The sequence below is a fragment of the Leptonychotes weddellii genome, chromosome 4 (assembly GCF_054177405.1).
Source record: "Leptonychotes weddellii isolate Sample4059 chromosome 4, ASM5417740v2, whole genome shotgun sequence".
NCBI lineage: Eukaryota > Metazoa > Chordata > Mammalia > Carnivora > Phocidae > Leptonychotes > Leptonychotes weddellii.
Genome location: NC_138372.1, coordinates 14,270,972 through 14,282,727, shown reverse-complemented (window position 1 = coordinate 14,282,727; position 11,756 = coordinate 14,270,972). Strand labels below are relative to the sequence as shown.

Here is an 11,756-nt window from a genome sequence, read left to right as displayed (position 1 = left end):
AAAAAAAGATTTACTTACTTATTTTAGAGAGAGAGCAAAGGGGAGGGGGAGAGGGAGAGAGAGAATCTCAAGCAGACTCCCTGCTGAGCGTGGAGCCATTGTGGGGTTCCATCTCATGACCCTGAGATCATGACCTGAGCTGAAGGCAAGAGTCAGATGCTTAACCTGCTGAGCCACCCAGGTGCCCCCAAAATATTACCATTTTAAGTTGTGCTCATAAAAATTATTAGTGAGATACTGTATTTTACATTCTTTGTACTGAGTTTTTCCACTCCAGTGTGTATTTTACACTTACAGCACATCTTATCTTGCAGTAGCCATATTTCAAGTACTCAGTAGCTCCATGTGGCTTAGCAGCTACTTAGAGAACCATGCAGTTCTGTAGTGTATCTGTAGGATAAATACTGCTTTACTGTCTGCCTTCAGAGAGGACCAGGACTAGCAGGGCTGAGGGCAAGGGAAAGGATGAAGAAGAGGAGCTATGTGGCAGGGAGTACCAATCAATAGGGGGATGCTTCACACCTCTTCTCACCTGGGTTAGTTGCTCTATGAACAGCTATGGATAGATTTATTATTTATCTATTTTCTCCACTAAACCAACTGCTTAAGGCAGGAACTATGTTTTTTTCTTTTTATTTCCCTGGGGTTTGTCAGTGCTTCGCACAAAGTAGACACTAATAAACAAATGCTTACTAGAAGTCTATACTGAGAACAGGGAACTTTAAACCCTGCCTGTGAAGATTTGTAGCATGATTTATTGCATTTCTGGAAGTTGGATGTGTTTTGTCACTCGTATTAGTTACACATGTATCCATTCCCAAGGTTATTCCACAAATTGGGAGCGGAAGAAAATGTAAACCATCAGGAATAAGTACATGCAAAGATTCTACGTTGGTAAATAGTGGTATACAGTGTTATATTTTTGTATTTAAAATTTTTTTTTTTGCCTTTAATGATAACTGACTTTTAAAAATTTTTTTTTGTTTTTTAAAGATTTTATTTATTTATCTGACAGAGAGAGATAGCGAGAGCAGGAGCACAAGCAAGGGGAGCGGGAGAGGGAGAAGCAGGCTTCCCGCCGAGCAGGGAGCCGGGTGAGGGGCTCGATCCCAGGACCCTGGGATCATGACCTGAGCCGAGGGCAGACGCTTAACGACTGAGCCACCCAGGCGCCGCAGTAATAACTGACTTTCAGTGAACATCTTCTATGTGGCCTATACATTTTTTGTTCCATTAATAGGTAGGTGGTATTGACCTCATTGTATAGATGATGAAAATGGGTTTTCTGTTTTCTGTTACAAAAGGCATTTACTTGTCATGAATGGAATTAGTGCGTAAGTTTAGTGTGTATGGTTGGATATATTTTTCCTTTTAGAATCCATAATAATAGTGTGATGATTATATTTTACATAAAATATACATTTGTGTTTAGGGAGATGCAGAGGGGTACATCTGAAAACTTAAACTATTTTGAAATACTGCAAATATAAAAAGAATACACTGTAATATAGCAAACCCATGTATCCATCAGCCAGCTTCACAAATAAAATGTTATCAATATAATTAAAGCCTTTAACATGTACCTTCTTTGATAACTTGCTCCTCTCTTTTATCAGAGGTAATTGTTATCCTGACTTTGGGATTTATTAGTACAATGTATTTCTTTATATACTTATATGTATTTCAATTTTCTAAATCTTTTTAGTTTTACTTACACTGCAGAAGAAATCAGAATTCCTTTTTTTTTTTTTTTTTTTAAAGATTTTTATTTTTTGACAGAGAGAGAGAGACAGCGAGAGAGAGGGAACACAAGCAGGGGGAGTGGGAGTGGGAGGGGGAGAAGCAGGTTTCCCTGCTGAGCAAGGAGCCTGATGTGGGGCTTGATCCCAGGACCCTGGGATCACGACCTGAGACGAAGGTAGACGCTAAACGACTGAGCCACCCAGGTGCCCAGAAATCAGAATTTTTTTTTTTTTTTTGAAGATTTTATTTTATTTATCTGACAGAGAGAGACACAGCGAGAGAGGGAACACAAGCAGGGGGAGTGGGAGAGGGAGAAGCAGGCTTCCCGCCGAGCAGGGAGCCCGATGTGGGGCTCGATCCCAGGACCGTGGGATCATGACCCGAGCCGAAGGCAGACACTTAACGACTGAGCCACCCAGGCGCCCCCAGATTCTTAAGTCACAATTACTGTGTGTATACTTTTTAAGCCTGTGAAGTATTTTTGAACTTATTTCCAAATTTTTATTTCTGGATAGAATTATTAAGTTTCATTTTGAGAAATAGGAACATTTCATTTCAAAGAGCTTTTCTAAGTATTATGGCCAATATTTTGAACTCTTAAGATTTTTATCTCCTAAAGGCTAAGGACAAGACCATTTTAAATTATTTTGCTCAGTGAAGTAAAATTCTTACGTGAAGTTTTATTAAATATGGTCTCTTCACTATTGATAGGCATAAGCAGAGAAGAAGCAAGTGACGTTGGAATACACGGTGGAAATCAAGGAATTTAGTTCAAAGACTAGGGATAATGCATATGATGATAGTGATCTTTAAGGATCTGAATTCTGATATTTCTACTTCCTTATCCGTAATGGAAATGGTGGTGCTTGTGTTATTAGGATAATAGGGATGACTAGAGTATTTAATATACCTTGAAATACCATCAGTGCTTTATTATCAGCATATCAGATATTTTTTAAAACTTAATATTTGTGGTCTTTAGGTTTAAAAAGCTGCCTGAAATCTCAGTCTGTTGTTAGCCTCTTTTTAAATTGTTGGAGAACATCGTTATGAGTGGAGTATGTAAGCTAGAAGATGTTCCTTTTTGATTTAAAAAAAAAAAATTTTTTAAAGATTTTATTTATTTATTTATTTGAGAGAGAGAGAAAGAGAGAGCACATGAGAGGGGGGAGAGTCAGAGGGAGAAGCAGACTCCCTGCCGAGCACGGAGCCCGATGTGGGACTCGATCCAGGGACTCCAGGATCATGACCTGAGCCTAAGGCAGTCGCTTAACCAACTGAGCCACCCAGGCGCCCTAATTTTTTTTTTTTTTAAAGATTTTATTTATTTATTCATGAGAGACAGACAGGCAGAGGGAGAAGCAGGCTCCCAAGGAGCAGGGAGCCCGATGCGGGACTCAATCCCAGGACCCTGGGATCCTGACCAGAGCCAAAGGCAGACACTTAACCATCTGAGCCACCCAGGCGCCCTTGATTTTTTAAGTAAACTCTGTGCCCGATGTGTGGCTCAAACTCATGATACATGTGATCAAGAGTCACATGTGCTACCAAGTAGGCCAGCCGGGTGCCCCTCTTGTTTTGATTGTTCATACTCTGAAAGGTAGGGCTATGTTAGAAGGTAGAGCTGTTTTACTTCTTGATTGGTCTGTGTTCACTTTTCTATAAGTAGTGGTGATATTCCAAACTGGAGTGGTGCAGACATCAACCATGAAGAAAGAAGGGTTTGTGCCTGAACTCAGCTCTGTGTGTAAGGTGCAATATTATTTAACTCTGGTACATTGTTATTTTTTATAGGATTTTTTTCCATCTGAAACAAAATAAATGTTCATAATGGAAATTTTGGAAGCTTTAAGAGATGGGAAGAAAAATCAACCATAATTCCATTATTCAGAAAGAATAGTTTTTTTGGATTTAGCATGTTTCCCAAGGTTTATTTCATTCTTCTAATTGCTTCAGTTCCTCCATAGTATTCTACTATTTAGTAGCATGTTAAGATGATAAACTTTCATTTGAAAGGTGAGGGAAATGTTTGAATGTTATGGAAAATAACCTCTTATTTTGGGGTCAAAGACACTTTTTACCATATCTAGCATTATTTATCTTTAGTTTGGCATGGAGAACACTGTGTTGATAGTGATCTTAATGTTGCCTTCATTATGAAAAATACTTTTCCTGCATATAGAATTCTGGGTTGACAGTTTTTTTCTTCTACTACTTTGAAGTGGTTAAGAAAGAATCCTATCTGATAATTCCAGTACCTGAGTGATCCCGGAGTTGAACTTGTATTGATTGCTTTTTCTCTTCAGTATTGGTGGTTTTTGGTGTGTGTGTGTGTGTGTCTCATAATTTTTATTTAAGTGTTGGGCATTTTGTGTAGTATAGTAGAGACTGAGGGAAATAGTATTTATTCTTGAAAATGGGTATACCTCTTCTGTTGGGCCATTGTGGTGGGGTGTTGAGTCAAATTCATCATGAGTTGAGCTAGTCTGGGGGTTTATTGTTGTTCTCATTATCTTCAGTGTACCACAGGCTTCAAAGTCCTATAGTGGTGGCTAATGTTAGCCCAGTGGTAGAATGCTGTTGCTTGCTATTTGGTGTTAGCATTGTGGTTGTAGTTATTCGGGTCCAGCCTCAGTGTTAGGCTTCAGTGTCCACCTTGACCCCAGAGATGGGGCTTTATCATTGTTCCTTTTCCTCCTTCCTTTGACAGTCAGTATTTGCCTTGTATTTGTGGTTGTTCTTGGATGGGGTTTCCTGCCCCTCACCCAGCATTAGGATACTTCTGCTTGGTGTATCAGTGTTGGATTCTAGGCCCAAAATGATTTCTTACCCTTCCACACAGAGGTAGGGGAATTGGCTTATCTTCTTATTCTAGCAAGAGTAGATGTTTGCCAGTGTCCTGGCAGTGTGAATATTTGTTGCCTCTTTCCCAGTGGCCTAAGATTTTTTCTTCATAGGAGAAAAGGACATGGGGAAGCTGGTGGGTCTTTGTGCCTGTTCTCAGTGATGGCTGATCACCTCCTGCACTCCTATGATATTGAGTGGGACTCTTTCTGGTTTTTTGCCATGAATCTAGTCTTTCTCATGAGCACCTAGGGGAGGCCTTTAGAAAAGAGCTTGCAGGTGAGTATAGACTCCCATTGTATCTAGGGCGCCCAGTTGGGAACGTGTTTTGCTAGTCTACACTTAGCTTTTAGGAATTTATTTTAGGTATTATAATTATCTCTTTTTCTTGTAGTCTGCCATGTGTGTTCTGTCCTTTATTGTAGGGTCTTGTCTGTCTTTGGAATTTGGTTTATTTGGTTGCCTCTCAACTTTAGCAGTCCCTAATGGGCTCAAGTAAAGTTGTGGTGTTTTCGATAATCTGGTCTTTTCTTTAGAGTGGGTGCCATATTCTTTGCAGCATTCTGTATCTTAAGCAGAAACAGAAGTCTAATGATAATCTTTAGAGTTTATCAATCTATGCTAAACTTTATTCTAAAAAAGATTCAATGTGGTTTACAAAAACACTTGAGATAACACTAGGTGAAAAAACTAGATAAAGAAATCAAAGCAAAGGGAAAACAAGATGGGAATAAACGAACAGGCAGACAGGTAGAGTTGAGTATTCTATTGAAATAAATGCCAAAGACTCCGGATGGTTGTTGGTGCAGATTTGGATCTGAGCTTCATCATGACGAAAGCAAAGTTATAAGATTGACAATGTTCAAACTTTTAGTATAAATTTATTTTCATGGGTGCCTTTTAAATGTGGGAAGAAGTAGTTTTTACTTTTATTGGCATATCTAGTGGAATGAACTATGTAATATGTAAGACATCTGTTTTTAATACAGATACTTGTCTTTCTTCACCTGTACTTAGTTCTTTTTAAGTGTATTGTATGTAATTTTCTTATATTCCCTGCTGGAGGAGCTGGGTAATTTCATCAATTAGTGTTTGATAGGACGATGTAAGATGCTAGTATGGCAAATGGTTTATGAGATAGTTGCAGTTTGAATCTCAGAGTCCTCAAAACAAGCCATTAACCTATTATTGCTAGGAAGTCAGGGTGGCCTTATGTGTAAGTGGGGTTAAGGAATTCACTCATTTGTTAATTTATTCAAGAAACGTTTATTGCATACCAGCTATGTGTCAGGCATTTTGTTAAGAGTCCAGGATAAAACAGTGAATAAAAACAGGCCCCCCTTTTTTTTTTTTTAAGATTTTATTATTTATTTGAGAGAGAGAGAAAGGGATAGAGCACAAGCAGGGGGAGCAGCAGAGAGAGAAGGAGAAGCAGGCTCCCCGCCGAGCAGGGAGCCCGATGTGGGGCTCGGTCTCAGGGCCCTGGGATCATGACCTGAGCCGAAGGCAGACGCTTAACCAACTGAGCCACCCAGGCGCCCCCAAAACAGGCCCTTTTCTAACTAAACCTGTATTATAGCAGGGGTAGAAAGAGTAACAAGTATGTCAAGTCCTATGGTAGTAAGTGCTATGTGAAAAAATAACGCAAGGTACAAAGAAAGACATTAGAGAGAGTTGTTACTTAGGGTGATCAAGGAAGTCTTTAAAGGGGAAAATTGAATGGAGATATGAAGGAAGTTTATACCATTCACACATATTTGAGGCAGCTAAAGGAGGCCAATATAATTTGAGATGAGGAAGTCAGGGGACAGTTCATGTAGGCTCTCGTAGGAAATGGTAAGGATTTTGGATTTTATCCTGAGACGAGAAACCATTGGAGGGTTTAGAGCAGAGAAATATTTATATGACTTTGTTTTGTAAGAATTAGTCCGATTTTACATATACTTACCTCCCTAGATTCTGTAACATCTTCCTATACTGCTTTACCAAATCCTTCCATTTGTCTACAGATACCAGGAAGACCCTGTTTTCTTCCAAAATACTTGTTCTGTTTCCTAGAGAGTATCTTAAAATTTACTTTTAGAATAATTTTTTTGATCTAAAGTAATTTATTGTTGTGACAAGATAGTAATAATTCTAGAGTCTAAATTATTTTTGGTCACTTATTTATTAAGGTATATTGTGATTGGGATTCAGTCTTTTACTGTTTTCAGTGATGCTAAAGATGCCTATGAAAGAAGGAGGGGGAATGCCACTAAGGGAGGCAAAATAGGTAAGGGTACAGAAATGAGAGTTCCAAGGATAAACTCAACTACTTCATCAGTTGACCTAGAGTCCTCTCTGTTCATGTATTAACTGTGATACCTGATGTCTGTTTCCCTTATGTTGATGTAATGTTTGCTTAAGTCTAGCTTCAGAATTAATACTTTATATAAACATAGCATGGTATTGTGGCTAAGAGTATGGACTCATACTCTTTTAGGTTTGAATTCCAGCCTGGAAATTTTTTATTTTGTTTTGTTTTTGAATTCCAGCCTAGAAGTTTTTTATTTTGTTTTGTTTTTGCTTTTCTGTACCTAAGTTGTCCTCCCTGAAATGGGACAAAATAATGGAACTTTCCTTCTAGAAGGAACTTCCCTTTGTGTGTAGAAGAAAGGCTGGCATAGTAAGTGCCTAATAATGTAAGCTATTTGTATTATATGGAATATGTAACATAAACCTTTGTTTTTAAGGGCCCTTTGTCATTAACAAAGTGAGGTGTTTCAACAGTGTTTAAACATTATTTCTAGGACTTCCCTGTTTGTTTTTGTTTCACAGTTTTTGTCAGCAGTTTAATGATTCTGATGGAATGTGCTATCTCCTAGATCATCAAGATATGCCTGGTTCAGTTTTCTATTTTGAAATAAACTAGTGGCCATTAAAATTTTAAGTGTTACTATGTCCCTGAAATGGGTCTGATACTGGGTATACAGAAATAACTTGTGTTGCAATAATTAAGACAGTCATATTTATAGGCTAATGGAGCATCTTATATAAAACTCCTGCTTCAGGGGACGCCTGGGTGGCTCAGTCGGTTAAGCATCTGCCTTTGGCTCAGGTCATGATCCCAGGGTCCTGGGATCGAGACCTGTATCGGGCTCCCTGCCCAGTGGTGAGTCTGCTTCTCTCTCTCCCTCTCCCTCTGCCCTTCCCCCCCTGCTCCTGCTTTCTGTCTCTCTCTCTCAAATAAATAAATGAAATCTTAAAAAAAAAAACTCTGTTAGTTAGATCTGTAATTACCAGAAGTTTTTACATTCCATGAGCTTAGTTCTTTAAGCATGAAGAACTGTCATGCTATCTTCTTGTTTGCGAAGGTGACCACAGTATTACACTTCTAATTGTGTCTCCTCTTTTAATTTACTTTATTGAGTATAGTGTAGATTTGCTTAGTTTTTATTTAAATTCCAGTTAGTTAACATACAGTGTTATATTAGTTTCAGGTGTACAATATAGTGATTCAACACTTGCATACAACACCCAGTGCTCATTACAAGTGCACTTCTTAATTCCCATCACCTATTTAACCCATTCCCCCGCCCACCTCCATTTTTATAACCTTCAGTTTGTTCTCTGTAGTTGAGTCTGTTTCTTGGTTTGCCCCCCTCTTGCTCTTTTTATTGTATCTCCTCTTTTAAACAGCTGGTCTTTATATCTCATACGCTCCATATGTATAAGTCAGATTTGATCCTTTACATATTAGCATTTTAATGGGTACACAGTTATTGAGAAATCAGTGGCTTTAAGTGGATATATAATTAAATTGACTCTTGTTCACATTTATAGTAGCTGATGTTGTTTGTGTTTTACTTTGGATGTAGACTTGTGGAACTTGTTTTTTAACCTGGAGGAGTGGAAACAGTTAATTGATGTGGAGGTAATTTTAGATCTATTTGGTATTAAAGAAGGATAAAACCAGAAAACACTGTAGTAACAAAATATCATGACTGAAATACTAACCTCTCCCCTTTTTTTTTTTTAAGTTTATTTATTTATCTCTACACCCAGTGTGGAGCTTGAACTCATGATCGTGAAATCAGGAGTCATGCTCTTTTGAGTGAGCCAGCCAGGCTCCCCCCTCTCCTTTTTTGGTTAGCTATTGAGAAAAGGCACACCTTAGCATGTATTTTAAAAAAAAATGGAGATCTTTAGCTTGATCTATTTTATTTATTTATTTATTAAAGGTTTCTATCTGTTTAGAGATAGAGAAAACATGCATGTGCACACGTCCAGGTGGAGGGTCAGAGGGATGGGGGGAAGCAGAGGGAAAGGGACAAGCAGACTCCACACTGAGGCAGAGCCCGATGGGGGGGCTTGATCCTGCGACCCCAAGATCATGACCAAAGCCAAAATCAGCAGTTGGACATTAAATTGATTGAGCCACCCAGGTGACCCTGACCAATTTTAAGTGGTTGGTATTAATCTTACTCAAAGAATTATACTGTTTAAGTATTTAGGAAAATAGTTTATTGGCAGGCCAAAATGAATGGCACTTGAATTTGAGGAAGAGATATATAATATTTGAGATATTTGAGGAAACGAATATGATGTGTTTCCAGTCCCTTAATTGATCTCTAGACCCTCAGAAACTTTATGTACCAGAGAATTTCAGTCTTCTAGTAATTGCCTTCACTGTATGTACTTTGTCATCACTGGGATTATACCATTGAGTGTAGTATTCCTGTTTTTCATAGAAACTGTGGCAGAACTTTACTTAATTATAATCTAGGAAAGAAATTTTTTTGCAGATAAGTTTTTTTTTCTGTTTAAAATTAAAAAGTGTCCAGTGTAACTCACTGAATTCTACTCCAGAAACCACTATTGCACTGTATGTTAACTGCCTAAATTTATGGAGCTTCTGTTTGGTGGGGAATGGCATATATGGATTTTTTTTTTTTTTTTAAGTAGGTATAACCAGCATGGAGCTGAACAAGGGGCTTGAACTCATGACCCTGAGATCAAGACTTGAGCTGAGATCAAGAGTCCAAGGCTTAACCAACTGAGCCACCCAGAGGCCCCCACCTAAAATTTAAATTAAAAAAAAAAAAAATTGTCCAGAGCAATTTGTTTCCATCACTTTTTTTTTTTTTTAACTTTAGTGCCAGTAAGTTTTAAGCCAATTTTTGGCCCAAATGCTCTGATCTATTTCAGTTTAGGTGCTAAGGGCATCAAGTTTTTCTTTTTTTGATTGATTCCTTTTTTTCCCTCAAGTGTCTTGTCTTACTTAATTTATCATTATTATTTATTTAACTACTGGCTCAGTCATTATAGACTAGGGCAGATAATAAGAATGCAGATCTTTTGAGACTCAACAGATATCTTAACAATCTTCAAATATTTTGATAATTCACCATTAAGAGAGAATGAGGAGGGTCATGAAGACATCTCAGAAAAAGCCTGGTATCAAATGGAACAGCAGTTTCTAGAGGATTTTATTTTTTATTGGGATTAGATTATATGACTCTTACATTCGATTTCCAGCTATGCAGTTTTGCCTTCAGACGTGGTTTTGGCTTGTAAATTTCTAGCCTCCAAATTCATCATGATTTAAGTCTTGCCTGAGTCTGAAACTCAGCATTGCTACTAGTATAAGTGCAATTACACATTATTCACATGGGTAATGCAGACTGGCAGACTAAGGCCCAGCTGATGTGTTAAATGCACTGGGAAGAAGTTTTTCACACATTTAATTCATGTTATTTTCTTACATGAAAGTGCTCAATAGTATTGGCCTGGACTGTAGGAATTGTATCGTAGTTGAACTTGAATTAGCCCAAACTGAAAAAAAAAATCTATCGTTTGACATGGCAGGAAATTTGTCTTGTATCTGTATGCTAACTGCCTTAAGTATTAAAACATTAGGTATGTGAAAGCATATTAAATAATGAGATGTTTATTTGAAAAGCAGCAAGTTTACATTTGTGACTAAATTCCGTCTAACTTATGACAGTCACAAAAGAAAGTCCTTCTCTCACCCTATACTTTAGAACCGGTAATTAATCAACAGAAAAAGAAGTTACATGGTTTGAATTAGTCACTTAAATTTTGGTTTTCCAATATATAGGGAGATAGAAATTATTTGCTGTCTTGGGCGCCTGGGTGGCTCAGTTGGTTGGGCGACTGCCTTCGGCTCAGGTCATGATCCTGGAGTCCCGGGATCGAGTCCCGCATCGGGCTCCCTGCTCGGCGGGGAGTCTGCTTCTCCCTCTGACCCTCCTCCCTCTCATGCTCTCTGTCTCTCATTCTGTCTGTCTCAAATAAATAAATAAAATCTTTAAAAAAAAAAAAAAAAAAAAAAGAAATTATTTGCTGTCTTAAAAATGTTCACATAGTGTTGTTTTTATTTGGTAATTAAAATTTATTCTTTGGCATAAAGCAGTTTTTGTATAATGTAGTGGAAGAAGTACTGTTATTGAGATCTTACCTAAACTCCTTTATCTTTTTGAATTGCAGTGTAGCTTTGTTTAAGCTTCTCTTCAGTCCTTAAGTCCATTATTTATAAATACGTGAATTCATTACAGGGGGAAACAGGATAATGGCCATAGACTTCTTTGGAATTGGAGCTCAGGGACCTGGGTTGAATCTCTGCTCTGACTCTTATTAGCTGTGTGACTGTGGGAAAGCCACCAGATGTCTGTGATCCTCATCTTCCTAATCTTTAAAATGGGTTTAATAGCCATTTCTTCACAAGTTGTTTTGAGCCTTAAATGACAAGTGCATGTACATGCTTGGCATGGAGCTCAGCTTGCAGGGAGTGCTCAGTAGTATCTTGCTATTATTGTGTTTAATTTTTTCATTCTTCCCCCAATGTTCTGCCATTGCTGAGAGCCTCTTTTCTCCAAAGTGGCACCTTTCTCCTTACCTTCAGCATCCCCCTTCATACCAGGAGCAGATTGAGGTGGAGCAATTAGCCTGTTTTTATAGCATAGGTGCATGTTCTTACTGAGCTTCAAATTTTAGAATGTGAAACTTTATCCCTACTCCTCTTTTTATGCTTCTCACCTGACTCCTCATGGGGCATTGAAGTAGGACTTTGAAGTTGTAGAATAGTTTTCAGTGGTCACCTGGGTATTTGGGATATCTAGAACATCCCATGGGGTATTCAACTAGAATACACTGTTGTTACTCATTTG

At 38.2% G+C, this 11,756-nt stretch overlaps 1 long non-coding RNA gene across 1 annotated transcript; it reads left to right on the top strand.

Moving 5' to 3' along the window:
• Positions 1 to 6,018: 6,018 nt before the first annotated feature.
• On the top strand, positions 6,019 to 10,352 carry LOC145721193 (uncharacterized). Its single transcript, XR_014144698.1, has 2 exons — positions 6,019 to 8,500; positions 9,529 to 10,352. It is a non-coding gene; the product is annotated as an uncharacterized LOC145721193 (long non-coding RNA).
• Positions 10,353 to 11,756: the final 1,404 nt, after the last annotated feature.